We start from the raw sequence: 20,186 nt of genomic DNA on the forward strand, positions 1-20,186 counted from the left end.
ACGCAAGCAGGGAAGCCCTGGCTCTCCACGTGCAGCCGCGAGGCCCTGAACCCAGAGTGGCTCCCTCCGCTCCCGGGGTTCACTTGGCAAATTCTGCCCCCTCCAGCCCTTCTTTGCTGCTCTGTCCAAGGTATTTGGAAAAATGGGAACAAAGGAAAGAAAATATCCTAAGCCTCCAGCATGAGATCAACCTCCAATGCACACCCCCCCAGACGCTTCTTTAATTACAGAGAAAACAGCTTGAGCAAGTCCTCTACAAGCTACTACTAGGGTGGGTTTCCTTTGCAAGAGTCTGGGATGAATCTCAGCAGTCCAGGAGGGTCACCCGTGCTGCTGTCTCTTTCTGCCCCTCAGCCTTGGGCGCTGGGCAGGCAGGCTGACAGACTGCTTCCCAAACTTCATGATCTCCCTGATCCTGGCCAGGTTGGTCTTGCTGAGCATGAAGTCGCACCGTGTGGCCCCCATGTCGTAGCCGACCATACAGTTCTTGGTGGAGGTGGTGAAGCCCTCGGCCTTGGCCGTGACCACATATTCGCCAGGGTTCAGGAGGCGCCAGTAATCCCCATCGCTGGCTGTGAAGATAAACCAGGGTGGAGGCTCAGAGCAGTTCTTTTCTAACACAAATAGCAGTGGCCTGTTCCAAGACTGCCCCCTGTGGACAGCCTCTGAGCCCTGCCGGAACCCAGCCTGCAGAGCAAGCCCTAGTGCCTTCTGGAGGCCAAGATCTCTCCCTCTACTGGAAGCTGCCATAATGGGAAGGGGCTTGGGATGCAAGATACCCCTAATGATTGTGACCACTCCTCTCTCTGTGGCAGTGCAAACCATTCATTATGAACTTGAACTCACAGTGTGCCCTCACCACAAAATGCCATCAGGCCTCCTGATGCCCTTGGCATGGCTACAAATACAGGAAAACAATTTCTAAAAGGGCTGGGGTTCTTCACTTCTGAAAAGCGGAACAGACTACCTCGGAGGGCCTGGTACCTGCGGCCACTCCACAGCCACCGTTCATGGCTGGGGCTGAGGGAGACATGGCCCTCACACACAGCTGCCATGAGGCAGAGATGCCCTGAGCTCACAAGCTGTGGCTGGACCCAAGGTGGAAACCTGACCCCAGTTAGGCCATTCACCCAGCAGGTACTAATTTATCAGGGTCCATCCCTGGCTTCCTGTGCCTCAGGACAGCCTTTGGCAGGGGCCAGCTCAGGCCTTGACTGATCCCTGTGAGCACCCGCTGTACTGCAGACTCCCCATATCCACCCGCTGTGCTAAGATGGCATCTGGCCCCCTGTTCCCTCATGTCTCTCCATCCCATTCAATGAGGACCACTTGGCAGAGTGCTGGACACACACTTGGAAGGACTTCCCAGCCTAGCAATGGGCCAAGACAGGAGCAGGAGGCCATCATCACTCTCAAGGACAGCACTGGTGAAGGAGAGGAAGGGGGAGGTCCCGTGAAGGAGGGGCTCGCTCAGTCAGCCCAGGGAGCAGTGGGAGCCAGAGGTGTCTCGAAGGGGACCTGTCTGAGCTCAGCGCCAGTAGAGCCCCAGGAATCTCTCACCTGCTGAAAAGCCAGGAAGGCATTTTGTGTTGTAGAAAACCCTGCACTTTCACAAAAGGAAGAACAGGGAAAAACAGGGAGCCACCTCCCTCTGTGTGTGTGTGTAGGGGGCACCTGGCCTCTCTCATGTAGTCCCCATGTAGCAGACCATGTGCACCTGTGGCAAACACACCTGTAATTCCCTTTTCATAACAACTTGTGCTCCGAAGAGCTCACTGCATGACACGCAGTGTCCTGATGACTGAGACCATAATGTGAATTCAAACCTGATGCTGCGAGTGTTGTAAGTGTACAAGGGACTCGTCAGCTTAGTACTCGGTCAAATCCAGCCTTCGCTCTCGGAGCTCTGGGTGTCCCAGGACAGACCTGCTAGTTACTAGCTGTGTGGCCTCACACAATGGTGCTCAACTCTCAGGGCATCACATTGCACGTGTGGGAAAGGGAATAACCCGGCAGCCTCCATCACGAGTGGCCTGGAGGGTCCAAGGAGTCAGAGCAAGCCCTGTCTTTCCACATGCCATGTTCTCCAGTGTCTCCTCTTCTGTCTCACAGCCTCTGAGGTGCCAGGGCCTGTGTTCCTGCCAGGCTGGAGGCCTGATGACTTCAGGCAGAAGCTATGTCTGTGCAACGTGGAGATCACACAAGTGGCCAGGGACTAGGAGACAGTGGCCCTGTCAGCTGAGGAGTCCCTACTCACGTGAGAGCTAAGCACTCAGCAAAATGCCACTCAGGCCTGGGGCCCTGGCCACCTCATCGCCAGCCACTGCCCACAGTGGCCACTCCAGCCACACAACTTCTCTTTGTTCCTGGACTCTTGACTCAGTAACTACCCTTCCCTCTAGCTGCAGTGCTGTTCCCGACTCTTCACATTCCCCTCTCCTGGCCCTGATTATGGTCTGCACTGAACTTGAAGTCTTTCCCTTACCCTCACTTGCAGGCCTCCATGAGAAGGCACATTGCTGGGGAGAGGAGTCCCCTTCTTTTCTCTTGCAGCATTTCCAGTCTGGCACCTAGTAGGTGCTCAGTAAGACGTGTTGGAAGAATGAACTGGATTATCAGGAAGATGTGAACAGGAAGTGTGGCTCTGTACTCTGACAGTGTCCACTTCTGAATCCTGACCTGCTTGATTCTCACCTGGGCCGGGCAGGTGCACTATCCCTAGGAGCTCCTGGTCAAGGGGTTCCCCACCTTATCCCCAAGGCTCTGTTATCTCTCCTCCTACCCCTGACAACCAGAAATGAACATATACTGGATGAAACGTAGGGCACAGCGGCGGGTTCCTGTCCCGCTGAGCGAACCGCTGGGTCAGGGGTGAACACCCCAAGCAGCCACAGTGGAGAGGGGATAAGGAATGGCACCACTGGGCATTTGTGGACAGCAGGGGCAGCCCAGGCCCATGAAGGTCCATCCACTAACAGTTCAGGTTGGTATCAACCAAACAAGGACAGTCCACAGTGGAATTCCAAGTCAGGTGTTTAGCAATGCGTCCATGCGCATCTCCAAAGCATCCTTGAGCACTTGGCTCCCTGTGGAATTCGTCTGTTTATTTTATGCAAAATCCTCCTGAAACAAAACTTGTCAATAAAACTGGTTGAACAAGTCTCTGAATCAAGGCAAATTCCGAGCTTTTGTTGAGCTCCCAAAGACACTGAGACCAATAAAATAAACAGCCATGTGTAAAGTATGGAACACGCCTGTCAGAACACACTGGGAAATAGCTTACAGGGGGAATAAGAGCACATCCCATTAGCTCATCCAAACTGCCTCCCTGAATACAGGGGCTTCAAATGCAGAGCTCAGCCAGGCTTCTGTGGCCCAGGGCTTCCCTCCCTCCCACTCAGTTGAAAATATGGTCTTCTCACTTTGCCTCCCAGGCACTAAATAGTCCAAGGAATGATCCAGATGCCTTTATGAATCGCTGTTTTAAAGGATGGCTTAAGGGATATTTAAGATACCAATCCTATGCAGGTCCAGACCCAATGGCCTCCCTTATTCATAGTGACCGCCAGCGACCTGTCTCTAGCACCTTACGGTCCTCAGTTCACATTTGTTGAATTAACAGATGAACAACTGAAGGCAGAGCCTCTGAGGGGCTGCCATGTGTAAAGTCACACAATGAGGCGTGAAGCCTTGGGGTCAGCCGCTATCGGATCCGGGATCGTAAATGGTAAAAAGGTTCCAAAAATACAGAGTGAATAAGTCGGAACTAAATGGGAAGAACGCAATTTACGGCCCAATGAATTATATTATTTCAGACATAATTCATCCATCTAAATCAGTGGCACTGAACCCAAGGGCCAGGGTGGACCCCACATGTCCTCCTATGTCCCAGGGTCTGTGTCTCCTCGCAGTTGAATGGACCACAGCTGGAGGGCAGGATCTGATGACAGCTGTGAGCAGTGAGGACAGCCCCATGGGTTCCAGGAAGGGGCTCTGACTGTGGAGCCTCAGACCTGGGCTCCCTCCCAGCTTCGCTCGCTGGGAAACCCTGGAAATGCGTGAGGTCTGTCCACCGTGCGTTCATTCATTCAGGGAATATTCACTTACTGAGCACTGGCTGCTCATGTGTGGCCAGACAGTGTGCCCGTGACAAGCCCAGCAATAGTCAGGGATTCACCCTTGTATGGGGGTGGGGCAGAAGCAATGATAAGCACAGTAAGTACTGGACGGCTGGATCGTATGGGAGATGACAGATGTTCCCCGGACAAAGCTGGGTGCTAAGAGGGTCCATCAGGGCGGGCGGGCTGGTGCATAGTGTTAGGTCGGTGGTCACACTGGCTGCCTTGAGTGGTGACATCTGAGCAGCCTGGGCAGGGCTGAGGGTGGAGCCAAGGACTCCCTAGGGGTCCAGGCAGAAGGAGGGGCCACGGTGACAACTCTGACATGGGCTCAGTCCAAAGGAACTGCGAGTAGCCAGGTGGAAGGAGCGATCACCCCTGTTTGCCAGGGACTGGGGATTCCTGGGACTTGGCATCTTCAGTTTTAAACTGAGGTGTCCCAGGTGATGACAGTGCTGGGACCTGAGGGCTTGAAACCCTGACTGTGGGAGCACCTTCTTTCCACATCACTTTCAAGTCACCAGCACCGGCAGTGTCCCGGAGTGGATACTACAGAACACCTACAGACGACACTCCAGCCCAACCTGGAGTAGGGACTGGAATGCAAACCCAGCTCATCTCTGGAAACTCCATGGGGCCATCCAGCCTCTTGGAGCTTCTGCTTGTCACCTGAATAGGGGAAAGAATGGGCTTTCTCCCTCACAGGGATAACACAAGAAAAGAAAAGAAAGAACATGTGTGGATGTTCTCAGGGAGGGGGAACAGGTCACATGAGACAGCATCATGCCACTTCTGCAGCTGAGTGACCCAGGGGACTTGGGGAGAGTCAATCCTTTGCTCTCCTGAGGCTGTGTGGTCACGCCATGAATGCATTTGAAAGTGTGAAGTTATCCGGGAGCAGCGGCACATACCTGTAATCCCAGTGGCTCAAGAGGCTGAAGCAGGAGGATGGCAAGTTTCAAAGCCAGCCTCAGCAACTTAGCGAAACCCTAGGTAACTTAGCAGGACCCTGTCTCAAAATAAAAAATAAAAAGGACGGGGGATATGGCTCGTGTTTAAGCACCCCTGCTAGACGGGTTCAATCCCAAGAATCAAAAAAAGAAAAAAGAAAAAGGTGTGAGTTTTCTTTGGTATTTTAGGAACTGGAAACCAAGTTTGTAAGACTGGGTATTGCAAAAGAGTTTGCACAAGATTTCAGCACTGCCTTTTAGATATCATCTTCTAGCCCTTAGAGTATCCAAGATTCTGATTTCTCCACACTCCACTCAAATGGAGGTCAATGTGTGGTCCCTCAAGAGTTAACAACCCAGCCCCTTTGTCCTGCAGCAGATGGGAGCTGGGTCTCCCTGCTGCACTTCTACACGTGCCTTGTTTCCTCGCCTAGCAACAGCATTGTAAAGATAGGAGTCAATCCACGCAAAGCTCTGGAGGGTGGCAGGCAGGAGATGCCAAAACAGCATGTGGGCTCATTGTGATCCTCTGCTTTACATCCGGGAGACTGGAGTCTTCCTAAAGCATGTTTGGTCATTTCCGTGGTTCAACAGAAAAACTGCATCCTCTCTGATCCGCAGTCAAGGCCAGGTTCTTGCCCCGCCCCAGCTGCTCCCTGCATGTGTCCTTTCTGATGGCTCCACCCCAGCCCCACCAGGTCCTCTGTGAGCAGGAACACCCAAGTCAACAGCGTCTCCCTTTAGGGGTGCCTGCCTGCCCTACCGGTCAGGGCTTATCCTGCTGACCTGGGTGCCTAGCTGCTGCATAGGCAATGACCCAGGGGAGAAGGAGCTGCTGCTTCCTCCACCTCTTGGAAACTTCCACTGCAGCCAGGAGCCAAAGGGCTGCTCCAAGCCCATCCCAGGAAGCCAGAAGCACAGGCTGAAAACCTGGCTCCCCTGGGTTACTCGGGAGAGTGAAAGGAGGAGACTCTACTTTAGCTCTGAGCAAGGAGTTTCTGGCACTCGGGTCATGATTGGAACTGAAGTAAAGCACCTCAAGAACACAGGTATTTCTTATGGAGAGACAGTTTATAGACATTCCCCATTACCTGTTCGGATGTCATGGTTAACACCTTCTACGGAGATGATGGCATTTGGAATCCCCTTTCCATGCGAATCTCTCACCAGGCCTTTGATGCCGCGATGAACCTGCTCGGGACATGGGGAGACACAGTGAGCTCTGCACACTCAACACAAGGAAGTGGCCCAAACTCCAGCCAGCCCCGTCCCTGCCAAGCAAGCACGCTCCCCACACCAGGCCAGCCCAAGGACCCTGGCTCTGCACAGACCCAGTGCATTTTCCTGAATTCCATTTAGGGGTCCATCCACCAGAAAGTTTCCCTTTAAAATTAAAATATTCCACAGACTTAAAAAACATCAGGATCCAATACACCCACCCAAAATTAAAACTTAATGTTGATAAGGCACATTTATTTGGATTTCCCTGGGCTCTATGGACGTAATGACTGAAGAGTCAGAGAGGAAAGAAAAGAACTGAGGCTTTTCTAGAAAGGCCTGATGTGCCTGGGCACCTTCTGCTCATCAGCTGTATCAAGAGACATGTCAATTCTGAACCTCCTGCCTCGAGCCCCCGGCGTAGGATGACGTGGTGATCCAAGGTGACATGCCCACATTTCCAAAGACATTCTTTATGCATATAACTGGGCCTGGGCTTCGTATCCACAGGTCAGATCATTGCTTCAGAATGACAAGTTGCTGCAGTCAAGTCTCAAATGCAAAGGGGAAGGCGCCATCCCTCACAAATTCCCGGGTCGACAGATATGTTTTCATGGCTTCTCAAGAGAGCAGACTGGCTTGCATCTTTCATGCCAGGGAAGCTCACTGGGGCTGTGATGAAGCTCCCGGGACCCTTGTGGGGCAGACTGAGAGGTCATTTCCAGGTGCAGAGGTGCAGCCACAGGCACCAGGAAGCTGGCACCCAAGCCACAGGTGGGCTGCCTGCAGCTTCTGACTCATACACAATAACCCACAGGAGGGCACCTTGTGTGCAGCCCAGTATTGGGGGTTAAGCAGAATCTAATTGGTATGCTGGCAGAGTCCTGGGCTCACTGTGCATGCAGGCATATCCCCCTGATCTCCAGGAAGTCTGCTCCTGATCTCCAGGAACTCTGGGCCTCTTTATGATGCAGCTAGCTTTAGCATTAGACCTGGCTGACTCATTAATGCTCCATCGTGGGTGTGTCTTGAGAACATGCAGCAGGGAAGGTGTTCCAGGGGTCCAGTGAAGACTCAGGGCCTCATCAGTTAGCAGGACCTTGGTATAAGTGCTTCAGTCATCTCACGCCACACCCTGCAACGGTGACTCTGAAGGCCTGGGGGTTTCATGGGCCGCACTGGATCCCCCAATGTTTATCATGTGAAGCTTAATGCCTCCAACTGAGGCTGTCAGATGAAGCCATGGGCCCTAATTCAGCAGGACTGGTGATCTGGACATGCACAGATGTGCATGATCAGAGGAGTGACCCCCTGAGGCAGCAAGAGGGCCGCCATCTGCAGGCCACAGAGAGCAGCATCAGAGGAAACCACCTGCTGACCTTGCTCTTGGGCTTCCAGCCCCAGGACTGCCACTGGAGGCACCAGTCAGTGGTATTTTCTCCTGGTGAAAGCAAACTCAGAAATGGGCTGCGGGCACACCTGCTCAGATAATGTCACCCACTCCCCACACAGCGTCCGAGAGCCCTGCACTGGCTGTGCCACCAGCGTGTGGAGGAGCCCCACTGGTCTGGAGCATTTCCCCCGCATCTCACTGGGGCTCTGGCCAAGTGCAGACAGGCCAAGGATCCAGGCAGCACTGTGGCTGGCCACGGTGACGGCCGGGCCTGGAGCACTAACTCAGCCCATGCCCTCAGCCATAGGACAGCCCCTTCCTCGGCTGCCCCACCCGAGCCGCGCACCCCGCCATACCTGCTCCGTGAACACGATCAGCGATTCCCGGTTGTTCTCCCACTCCTCGGGCAGCTGGCTCTCATGCGGGTACTTATCGCAGCCCACATAGATGGACAGCTCGAAGCAGTTCGTGTGTAGGTAACTGAAGTCATTCAGACATGCCAAGCCAAGGGACATTCTCGCTGAACTATGCTCCTGGAGGCAGGGGAGCCAGCAGGGGTGTTCCTGAGCACTCGGAGGATGTCACTAAACCCAGACAGGCACCTACCACTGACCAGCACCTGCAGGACTGCAGAAGTGAGGTCTGGAGAGAGTGGGCAGGGAGTGGGGGAAGGGCCCAGGGGAGGACACTGCCCCAGACGTCACTGAGAGAGGAAGGGTGGGTGTAGGTGCTTTTATGTATTTATTTTATTAAGGTGGTTTAACCCACTATCAGTCATTAACACTGTGGGGCTTTTAAGTGTTGAATTAAATCTATCTCCACAGCCACATGGACCTCAGCTTCAGCCATTTCCTACTCATAAAATTGGCGTAATTCTATCCCATGTTTTACTGAGTGCCTTCTGTCATCCAGGGCCTGTCCTAGGTCCCCTAAATCCCCTGGAGGAGTCACTCTATCCCCCCCACCCAACCACCAGAGGTACGCAGAGGGCACATTTTTACACATAAGAAAATTGAGACCCTGAATGATCAGAATCAGATCTAGACTGTGGGCCCAGGTCTGCCTGGTGACAGCCCTTGCTCTCATCTCCAGACCACGAGTCACTTCTTGTGGACTGCGGGGCAATCATGCCCACCTCGAAAGCCCCAAGCAGACAACCCCCACATCCAACATGGCCAAGCACGACTAAGCAGGGTGCCAGCGGCCGCCCAGGCAGGCACACAGGCTCTGTGCAAGGTTCCCAGCCTGCAGCTGCTAAGGGCCGCTTCTGGCTTAAAATGGACTGGAGCTCACTCCCTGTGGTTCTAGAGGCTGGACGTGTGAGATCAAGGTGCTTGCACTCCCCCAAAGCCTCTGGGGGCTCCCTTCCTGCCTCTCTGCTCTTGGTGGCCCAGGTGTTTCCCTCTCTCTGCCTTGTCTCTACATGGTCTCCTCTGTCCCTTATAAGGACACTTTTCAGGGTTTTAGAGCCCACCTGGGTGATCCAGGATGACTGCATCTTGAGGCCTTTAGTGTAATCAACTTCAAAGACCATGTCTCAATAAGGTGACATTCCCAAGTAGGGGGCCCACAGGTGAAGCCACCGCCTCACCTAATATTTTTGCAAAAGCCACTCTCTACCAGATTCTGGGTTCCAATCACTCAGAAGCCAGCAGCAATGGGCTTTGGTCACTAATTGTGATAAAAGAAGGAAGGACAGGAGCAGTGGATGGCGTGGCTGTGTCAGGGAATGCGAGTCCTCTGCCAGGGCCTGGCCTAGCTGCAGAAAGCTGGCCCCGTGCCCAGTCAAGTCACTCAGGCAAGTCCTGCAGAGGGCCTCGGGGCCGGGGCAGTGTCCACTTGGGTTAGCACGGCTCTCCACCGGGGGCTGGACATCTCATGACACACAGAGTGTCTGTGGCCACCCTCTTGGGCCTTGCAGTACTGATGAGGTGATAAAGAGACATTTTGCAAATGTCTCTAAAGGTCGGGAAGCCTGAGCGGCAGGATGAGAAAGCAGAACTGGAGGAAGTTCGGGCCAGGCCGGCTTTGCTGCTGACGCCACCCAGGGCCAGGCCCCGTGAGGACAGCTCCCACAGCCAGCTTCCTCCACCCGAGCACAGGGGACGAGGTGCTGCAGCACTGGGCAGCGCTTGTCAGGCCTCCAGTCCTGGCCGGGGCAGGGGACATCCCCTGGTGTTTTCAGACTAGACCAGCTTCATGGGGGACACAGGGCCACATGCTCCTCAGAGCTCTGTGCACCTGCCTCCTTGGAGGACAAGGCACAGGACCAGAGGCCTGGGACAGGGAAACCAACGTCTGTCTCCGTGGTGTTCGATGCGCACAGTGCCCATGGTGGCTTTGTGAAGTTGACTGAGCCTGGCTCTCAGCTGTCTCTCCCCCATTAACCAGGAAGAACTGGACAAAAAGTGAGAGTGAGAAATCACATTTCATTAACCTACAAAGGACACACCTGCAAACTATCACTCTTTTCGAGGGAGGACCATTAAAAAGGTCTGAGCCAGCTAGGGCTCCACCACCAGGTCCCTGGAATAATGGGAAATATAATTGAGAAAGAAAAACGCACCCCTGATCGCTGCATAGACCCTCCTTTACTCCAGCCTGGGTGTTGGGGGGGTGGTTGCTCTCCTTTTATAAGTGAGATAACTGAGCCTTGGAGACTGATAGGGGTCTGTCAAGCAAGAAAGGGTCAGGCACAGCTGACTCTGCGTGACGCTACTGGTGACCCAACCCCAATCCCACTGCGACCACACCCGGAGTCCTCACAGCAGCTCCTGAACCGCTGCACTTGAAGGTTTCCCTAGGTAGATCCTGGGGCTAAAACTGAGCATATGAAGTGTGATTTGCCCCTAGGGACTCTTCCTGATAGACGGGGATTTGCAGCTCTTAAACATTTCATATGAGGCAAAAATCATGGTGCAGACAAGAGGGAACACCTCCACTTGGTGTTTAATAGAGAAAGATTCGGGGAGGGAGGCTCTCTGTGTTTTAAAATGGCCATGGGAACACATAGTTGTACTTTTTGTCTTTCCCAAGGGTGGAAATATACATGAAAATTATGTGAAGGCAAAATTTAAAGCAAAGTAAAGTCATATGAAAGCTCATTGGTACAGTCTACAGAGAATAAGAAGATAATCAAAAAAGAGATTCACAGTGAGTCTGCCCTGAAAGCAGGAAAGGGCAGGGATGAGAACTTGCCCTGAGGGTCTCTGAGAAGCAGACATTGAGCAGCCCACCCCTCCACCTTCTCAAGACACCTCTCAGGAGACATCACCATCACCACCACCATGGCCACCATCATGCCAACTTTACTAATGGAAACATATAGGGGTTCAGGGGGGTAAACTAACTTGCTCAGGGTCACACAGCCTCTCAGTGATAGAGGTGAATTTGAATCCAGGTCTTTCTGATGTAGAGTGTTATTCAAATCCATCATTGGATTAATCAACCTTCACAAAATCAAGAAAATAAGCAACAAGAATTATGCTGGGGTCTTATAATCCAGCGCTGGGGACTTTAGGGAATATGCCATCCTTATCCCTCTTGGATTAGGAGCCTTGGGATGAGAACAGCCAGAGTCAGGAAGCAAGGTGGAGGTTTCTGGTGGAGGCATCACCAGGCCTATTGGATTCTAGAAGGAACACCTCATGGTCCCCACTCTGCACATAGCTGCTTAGACCACGTGCAGTGTGGAGTCTGGAGGCCAGGTCTGCTGGCCTGCAGTGGACAGCAGATATGGTCTCTACCATGCAGGGGTCTCTGGACACACCTGCAGCCCACTCACTTCACACCTGAGCATGAGATCAGTGCATATCCCCTTCACGGGCTCCAGCACAGCAAACCCCAAACCAGAACAGCTCCGAGTGAAAAGCCCAGCTCTGTGCCAGCATGCTCTGCTTCCTCACGGGGCTTTCTTTGGGGTCCAACACCACTAAGTTCACTTTCACCCATCTGTGATCCTATAACGTCTGCATAGCTCAGTGGCCAAGAACAAGGTCAGGCAGACCCCAACTTACCCCTTTCTTGCTTGGCAGACCCCCACCAGTCTCCACGGGCCAGTTATCTCACTTATAAAAGGAGAGTAACCACCTCCCAGACCCAGGCAGGAGTAAAGGAGGGTCTATGCATTGATCATTAGTCATGCCACTGAGGGTCGCCTGTGCCCTTCCTGTGGGGCCAGCTGTCTGTGAGTACGTGGCCTCGTGATGCCCTCCAGGACCATGAGACTTACTTCCGGCAACCGTGTGCCAGGAAGCCCCGTCGACGGTGCCCTCCTTCTTCTGGAAGTCCTCTGTGTGGCACACCCTCCTCCTGGTGTCCGTCATGAGGCGGTGGGTGGAGGCGAAGGAGTAGGCCAGCCAGCGGAACACGTGGTCGTCGGGCGTGGGCGTGTGCTCCTGGGTCTTCCACGCGGAGCGCACCATGTCGTAGGGGTAGGCCACCACCAGCTCGCCCCCCTGCAGGTTGCCACCCAGCACGAAGGGCATCTTTTCCATCCAGGCAATGACCGCTCTGGTCTCCGTGGCCACCTGTGAGCATGGAAAATGGATGGGTACCATGAGACAGAGACTGTTTCACCCCGGCTCCCAGAACAGCTGCCTGTTCAAAACAGCAGCAATTTCCTAGAATAACCTTAGAATTGCTAGAATTTCAAAATCTGTCCTGGGGAACCTGGACTTGTGAAAATAGTGGATTTAAAAAAAAAAAAAAAGCCAGGGAAGTGTCTGATTTCCATGGTGGGAATATTCCAGTGAACACCATTGTGAGAAGCCCTGGCTGGGTTCAATCCACACTACTGCAGCTACATTCCCAGCCTTTTTTATTCTTTCTTTTGAGACAGAATCTTGCTAAGTGGCTGAGGCTGGCCTTGAACTTGTGATCCTCCTGCCCCAGCCTCCAGGGTCACTGGCAGAGTGATGATTCACTCCAACACCACTGAATCAGTTCACAGGCAACACATCATCCACAGCTACTAATGGCACGAGAGACCAGCACCCCGAGTGTGGCCGAGCCCCCACCCAACTGTGGGGCTTGCAGTTTCTGTCACAATTATTCAACTGTGCCCTGCATCAAGGAAGCAGCACAGACAAAAGGCCAATGTGCACCCACAAAAAACCAGTTACCGCAACAGCCCCGGTGGCCTGGCCCCACTGAGGCCCCCAACCTACTCTGTCCAGGCTCAGTCCCATGCCAGCTGCCTGGAGGTACCAGGGATGCATGCGTGACATCACGGGACACAACTGGCTGCACCAGACAGCAGAACACGCCAGAGAACCCAGTGGCTCACGGTCCAGCGTTACAGACCACGGAATCCCAGGGAAAACCCTCAGCTTCGAGGAGACTCAAAAGACTTCAAACCCTTGAAACCCACGGCTTTATGTGCATCTTGACTTGAGCAAGCTGAGGGGTTAGGTGGAATGAGAGGGGCTCAGAGAGGACGGAGGAAGAGTGGAAAATGGGGAGGAAGGGAACTCACTGACCAGTGTAACAGGGGGAGTGTGAACACTGACCAGACATTTTATAATATTAAGACATTATTTATTTGCAGTAATAACAGTAATAGACTATGGTACATTACTGTCTCATTATCATTTACTTTATATAGTAATGGTAAATACAGCTTTGAAAAAGAGTCCCCATTTTTTACAGATAGCTGTTGAAAAATTGATGGGTGATTGACACAGTCTCTGGGAACCGCTTCAGTCAGTGGGGAGGAAAAGAATGGGGGTGAAGTGTTAGAGTCTGTAAACAAGTCTGGATGGCGCCTGGCAAAATGCCAGAGGGAGTGGTTTGTGAAGTAACGCCAGTGAACAATTAAGTGTGGAGATTCCTGATTGGTTGACTGCTGTATCTAGTTTATGCTAATTAAGATAAGCTGTGTGGAATGTATAAAAACCTCTGTTGTCCTACAATTAACAGCTCCCATTCCTGCTGTATCAACGTACACAAGTTGTTCGTCACCACCCCCACCCCCACCCCCGGTTATTTTGCTGCAGCCGGACTGCGGCAGTGAAGGTATTGACAAGTCAAGCCAAGTGACAAAGTCAGCCCCAGCCCTTGAGGGGCTTCCCAACTTACTGGGATGGTGCCTGTTTGACTGCTCATAGCTCCTGCGGATTCCACCCACCCCACCCATGGATCCCACTCAGAGGGAACAGCCTCCTGAGATGAACCTCATTTTCTCTGTTTCATCCCATATGCAAATGTCCAAAATATGCGATTTAGTTTCATTTGCTCTTGATCTAAAGAGGAGGGAGTGACCACGCTGATGGCTGACTTGTACATCTTCTCCACTCAACTGATGTTTCTAACGCTCAGCTCCGACGTCGACTCAAGCCATGGTTCAGTCTTTGTCACTTCAGCACTAAGATCTCATTTATTCATGCTTAAGAGGACGGCATGAAGTAACCTCCAATCTTTGGCTGTAATGGACAGTGTGCTTTGACCTTTCTGGTGCTGTCACCTGACACCCACCTGAAAGTTCTCTTCCCTGTATCACAGCATTGGAATTACAGGTAACATCACAGGATGTGGAAATGTCCCAGTTTTGCAAGGTAATCAAGCTGGTCCCCAAAGTCGCGACTCTCACCACAAAGGTATGACACCCACTGGGCCCATCCTGTCTGACATCTGGGTGTTGCTGGGCCTCTTATTTTTGCTGCTTGGTGGATGTGCAAGGTTCTCTCTTCCACACACTTCCACACGTCCACATCTCCGGTGAGACCAGCCCTACATCTCCTCCTCTGTGAACTGCCTTCTGTGTCTTTTCTGTGGGGTTGCATACATTTTTCTTGAAACTCTTTATACATATTTTGGAAATTCTACTTCTTTTCAGCTACATAATTTGCAAATAACATCTTCCAGTTTGCAGCTTATCATTATAGTTTATTAAATCTTTTGTTGAGTAGATTTTCTTATTTTGAGGTAGTTGAATTTATTAATCTTTTATGATTAAGCCTGTGTGCATCTTGCCTAAAATAGGCTTTCTCACCCGGAAAGCTAATCATGTATATCCAGAGGTTTACTGAAGATTTTACTGTGAATTATTTTCAAGCTTTATCAAATGCTCCTTTCTGCAGACAAATTACTTCGTATTTGTGGGGTTTTTTTAATCATTTCATTAACTTGAGTTTCTTGTTATCTTTTTGATAACTTCTCAAATTAATTAATTTTTGGCCTTTCTTCTTTTGCAATAAATTTACTTAAAGATACATGTTTCTCTAAAGCACTATTTTGGGCTGTACTCCATAAATTCTGATAATAATGTTTTGTTACCATTTGCTTAATATTTTTTGAGTTGCCAGTATAATTGTTTTCCTCTGGCCTATTAGTTAGAAGATTTTAAAACTTTTTCTAAATACATACTAATTTTTTCATTCGTCTTATCATCATCTTCCAGTTCAGACAGAAGGTGATGAGATCGTGTTTGCCTGAGTACTATTCTCTGAAATTCCATCATAGCTCCATTCACCCTCAATTTTTGAAAATGTTCCAGGATTAATGAGAATATTCTCTAATTGTTGGTTGTAGAATTCTTATGGGTTCCTTATGTCAAGCCTATTGATCTTGTTTATTAAATCTTACTTTTACTGATTTCTCACCTCTAAACTGTCCGTAATTGAGAGAGGGATTGGTGATGCTGTGTAATTCTCCTGTACTTCTAGAGAATGAGAAGCTTAGAAAACTGAATTCCAGGCTTAAAGCAAAGTCTGAACTCTGAGGAGCTGAGCCTGGCTGTGCTGGAGTAATGGGGTGTCTCCACAGCCTCGGGGGGACCAGAGCTGGCAACCAATTCCAATTTTGATCCAAGTGCTCCCAAAATATAGCATCACTTGAATTATTAAGTTTGCCAGGTATCATTGGGATGTTATGGACCAACTGGGTTGAACTCAAAACCAGGAGAAAGATTGAGAAGACCTGGAGCTCATAGCCAATGAGGTCAATACCATCCCTGCATCATCTTGTGGGCATCCTCACCAACCACAGGGTACCACCATGGTCTGTTCCCATCAGTCAACTTCTGGGGACCTGCTCGGCCCTGGGCTGTGGGCCACTGAAGGAGACCACATGCTGACCCTCCACCAGTAAGAGGCCCAGCATGCTGTGCTGCATGGGCAGGGGCTCGAGGCAGCATCCCTCTGGATTAGCCCGAGCGTGCTACCTAAACTACAGCTTCCCAAAGCAGTGGATGCCCTGTGCAGAGAAACTGCCCAGTGAGATTTCAGCCCAAGTCTGCAGGGATTCTAGGAAGGCCTCCTACTGGACACCGAGCTGCCTGAGAAGGGGACCTTAAAAAAAAAAAAACACACAGGAAAAAACTTTCTCTCCTCTTCCTTCACAGTCATGACAGCCTGAGCACCGGCTGCCACCCTGGATTATGACCTTGAGGGTGAAAGTCACACATCTCCATGGTGGAGGCAGAAAGACAGATATTCATCTGGGTTCCTGGGGTTCAACTAAAAGGTCGAACTAACACTAACCTAGGTTCCAATCAAAGCAGACCGGGTGAAGGACATATGAGATCAAAGAATAAGGGAAAGGAAGGGAGTTACCGCTGACAGTGAGGGCACCCCAACAACGCACGATGCTTTCATGAGAACATATTTGTGAAACAGGAACAAAGGCATTTGGTGAAAACATTTCCTACCCAATTTCATTTTTTGTTTCCAAAGATGTGACACATGCAATAAACCCACAGGGACTTATTCAAATAAAATCAGATGCGTCAAGCAGTCAGTGAGGGCTGTGGGTAATGTCATGGAAGACTGACAGGGAGGACAAGGATGACAGCAACCAACAGGTACAATTCAGACATGTGTGCTTTGGTCTTTGCAACACTGTGCAGTTGTCAAGAAATGTAATTCAATATTTTCTAGGAAGAACCTCCAAGTACCCATTCGGAGGGGGCTCCTTCCCTGCCCACTTCCCTGCTTCTGGAGAAAGCAAAAGCACATGGCTTTGCCCTGCTCCTAAGTGCCAGGCCTCGGTCATAGCAGGTGTCCTCTGGCTGCCCGCTGCTCAGCAGATCGGGATACTTTTACTCACGGTGGCATTTTCAGACAGAAACCACTCAGGGATGGCAATGTGGTGATTGGGAACTTTCCTGGGGACATTCTGCCAATCCTCTGCCTCCCAGAGCAGCATGTTCAAATCAGGAAAGTTGTTGTTGATGTCAATCCCATCGTGGGTCCAGCGTCCCAGGGACCAGCCTCCCAGCTCTGAGCCCTGAGAGAAGATTCAGAATGTAAGGAACCCGCAGATGTAGGAAAACCAACCCCTGCCCTAGGAGATGCACATGTCCACCTCCACCCGTGTGTCTCAGAGCCTCTGACACACTCTGACCTAAAGATGGCATCCAGGAGAGTACTGAAAACCTGCTGCTGGAATTTGATGGGTGACGAAGGGTAATACAGCAAGGTCACTCCAGAGGGCACCCAGAGAACCACCCTGCCACCTGGCACTGCTCAAAGGGATGAGACCCCTCCTCCCACCTCTCTCCTGCACAGCTCGGTGGGACCTCTGAGTGACCACGAACCTAGGACTCCACCCTGCAGGGCAACACGAGGCTGGCACAGCCTAGAGTGCTTGTTCTGCCACCTGCCCAGGTTCTGACCTGCAGATCCCCAGTGAACAGAACCAAAGGTCTGTAACCTAAAGCTTGCATTTGATAGATGCCACTGTTTATACAGGGTTCCACTTTATCCTCAGATACTATGGTAAATCATCGTGGACCCACAACACAACATAGTTCTAAGTACCGTCAGCACATATTTACATACATAGGCTTGTTTTATATCTACCGATGACCTACGAAAATTCTGCATCAGAGTTTGGACAGGAATCATAAATAACATCTCAAAATAATAAAAGCAGCTCTCCTTACAGGGCTGTGGAGAGGGTAAAGGTGCTGCGCATGGCTGGCACCTGGTTTCAGGGTGCAGTCAACACAGGGCGTAAGTCTTCCATCATTTCATCCTATATATGTTATTATTCATGTTCTCTCTGTCCATTTAGTGGGCATGTCCCTCTTTCAGGGTCGCCATGGTTCGCATCTCCCATAAACCTCGTGGCTTCCTGGCCACAACAGGGAAGCACCAAGAAGAAGCCTCCTGAGGACCTCCCATGGCCTGTTGGCCGAGCACACCCTGGTAAAGCCTCACTTTACCCCTTCATAGGCCTTCTCGTAGCTGTCGGGGTTGAGGGAGGGAACGATGTGGATCCGGGTCTCCTCCACCAGGCGGACTATGCGCACATTCTGGCCCAGGTACTCCTGGCACAGGAACTGCAGTAGCAGCAGCAGCAGCTCACGGCCCAGCACCTCGTTGCCGTGGGCACCCGCGATGTAGTGGAACTCGGGCTCACCTTCACAGAGAGAGGCACAGGCTGGGCGGGCGTGCACACGGCCAAGGGCGCCTGTCCCGCCTCTGAACGATAGAAACTTAGCTACGTAGCCCAACCTGTTCTTTCCAATAAACCTCCCAAATTATACCGGGATAATTTTTAAATTCCAAAATAGTCAGGTATGTAGGCAAAGACAGAAAAATCCTGGGTGGCACAAGCCACGAGCAGTCCTGCTCATTCTTACGAGGTTTAAGGGTTACAAGTCACAGCAACCATATTCTCTCTCCTTTTCCATGTCTTACAAAGACACAAAGATGAAAGGACACAAGCAGAAAAGAGTCCTGCAGGGCAGGTTAACAGCAGTACAGTTGGGAAAGGGGCTGAGCATTTTCTCTTTCAAAGCTCAGCTTCTGAAATATGAGGGGTGCTATGGTTTAATGTGTGTCTCTCCAAAATTCACGTGTTGGAACTAAGACCCATGTGATCATATCAAGAAGTAGGGTTGCAGCTGATTAGTAGCTAGTACCCTTTAAAATGGCCTAATGGAACCAGCAAGGTCCCTTTCCCCTTCAGGCTTCCGCCCGGAGAGGAGACAGCAAGAGGGAGCCTTGAGAGAAACGGGCCTCAGCAGACACTGAACATGCCGGCCCCTGTTCTTGGACGTCCAGCTTCCAGAACTGCGATAAACAGATTTCTGTTGCTCGTATGTGATCCAGTCTCTGGAATTTTGTGATAGCAGATGAACAGATCAGACATGGGGCCATCTGTGCTGGGCAGAGCTGACAATTCTCTGCCCCTTATTGTCCTCACCGCTGCTGAGGACAATGTGACTGACCAGCAGAGCTGACATCTGCCCTTCAAAAGAAACTCCAGGGATTCAGTCGAATGCGAGGGCTGAGTGAATCTGACAATCTCTGAACCTAAATGGCAGTGGATTTCTAAGCAGCTGGCAGATTTACTAAAAAGGAATCCAGAGAAGCCCACCCTACCTGCAGGGGCTCAGGATGGGGAGCAGGTGAATGGGAAGTGGTTGAATGCAGGAATGGGTAAAGATAGGACTGACATGAAAAAATAAAAATAAAAAAGAGGGAGCCAGCCTGGCATGGTGGCGCACACCTGTAATCCCAGCAGCTTGGGAGGTGAGGTAGGAGGATCGAGAGTTCAAAACCAGCCTCAGCAAAGGCGCTAAGCAACTCAGTGAGACCCTGTCTCTAAATAATATATAAAAATAGAGCTGGGGATATAGCTCAGTGGTCAAGTACCCCTGACTTCAATCCCCAGTCCCCTTCTCCAAAAACAAACAAACAAAAAAGAGTGAAGCACTGTAGCTTAAGCCATCAATGAGCAGCATTTCCTCCTGGGAGAGGAGTCTAGCCACTTTCTTCCTCGGCTGTTGTGAATGGCCTTGGAGGGGACACAGGATCAGGTGCGGGCTCTATGGAGAGAAGGAAGGTGTGTCCAGCTTAAATAATCTGCGGCCTGTGTCACAGGGGCCAGAGGCTCTCAGGTCTCCAATCTGTGTGCCCTGCAGAGTCCACCCTATGAGACGGCTGACGATGGCCAGTGCAGGCCCTGCTTCCTGAATGTTCTCGGGGAAAGAACATGATGCCTGAGGAGGCACCATGGATAAGGCGAATCACCGTCACCCCAGGGGCCCCTCACCGACACACACAGTGGTTCTTAGGAACTGGAGTATTAAATGAGAAGAGAGTCTGGATTTCAGGCCCATTTCAACCCTGTGCAGTGGGAGAACCTTCCTGATCACTGAATCCCAGAAAGACCCCTCAGTCTTGAAGGTGCGAGCATTCAGTGTGTCTTCCACAGCCAAAGGGACAATTCAGGTTCCTGTCCCTTGAACATGAACCCTACATACGAATTGCTTAGGGCATTTGCCCTGCACAAACTCCTGGCCTGAGGCTACAAGCTCAGTTTCTTGTTTTGTTCTGTGTTTATTTTGTGAGGTGCTGGTGTTGAACCCAGGGCCTCATGCACGCTAGAGGAGAGCTCTACCACGGAGCCACGGCCCCACTCCCCGTGTCCTGGGTCTTACCTGGCACATTTCCTTATAGTTGTGGTGCTTAAAATCCAGGTCATCCGTGGTGGTCATTTCATTTCGTCGGTGGTAATAGTTATTAGGATCTGGGGACAGAGAGATGACCTTGAATT

At 51.3% G+C, this 20,186-nt stretch overlaps 1 pseudogene; it reads right to left on the reverse strand.

The window, feature by feature from the left end:
- Positions 1-321: 321 nt before the first annotated feature.
- Positions 322-20,186, reverse strand: part of LOC143640988 (inactive carboxypeptidase-like protein X2) — a 156,464-nt pseudogene continuing 136,599 nt past the window's right edge.

Source organism: Callospermophilus lateralis, unplaced genomic scaffold, assembly GCF_048772815.1.
Source record: "Callospermophilus lateralis isolate mCalLat2 unplaced genomic scaffold, mCalLat2.hap1 Scaffold_82, whole genome shotgun sequence".
NCBI classification, from domain to species: domain Eukaryota; kingdom Metazoa; phylum Chordata; class Mammalia; order Rodentia; family Sciuridae; genus Callospermophilus; species Callospermophilus lateralis.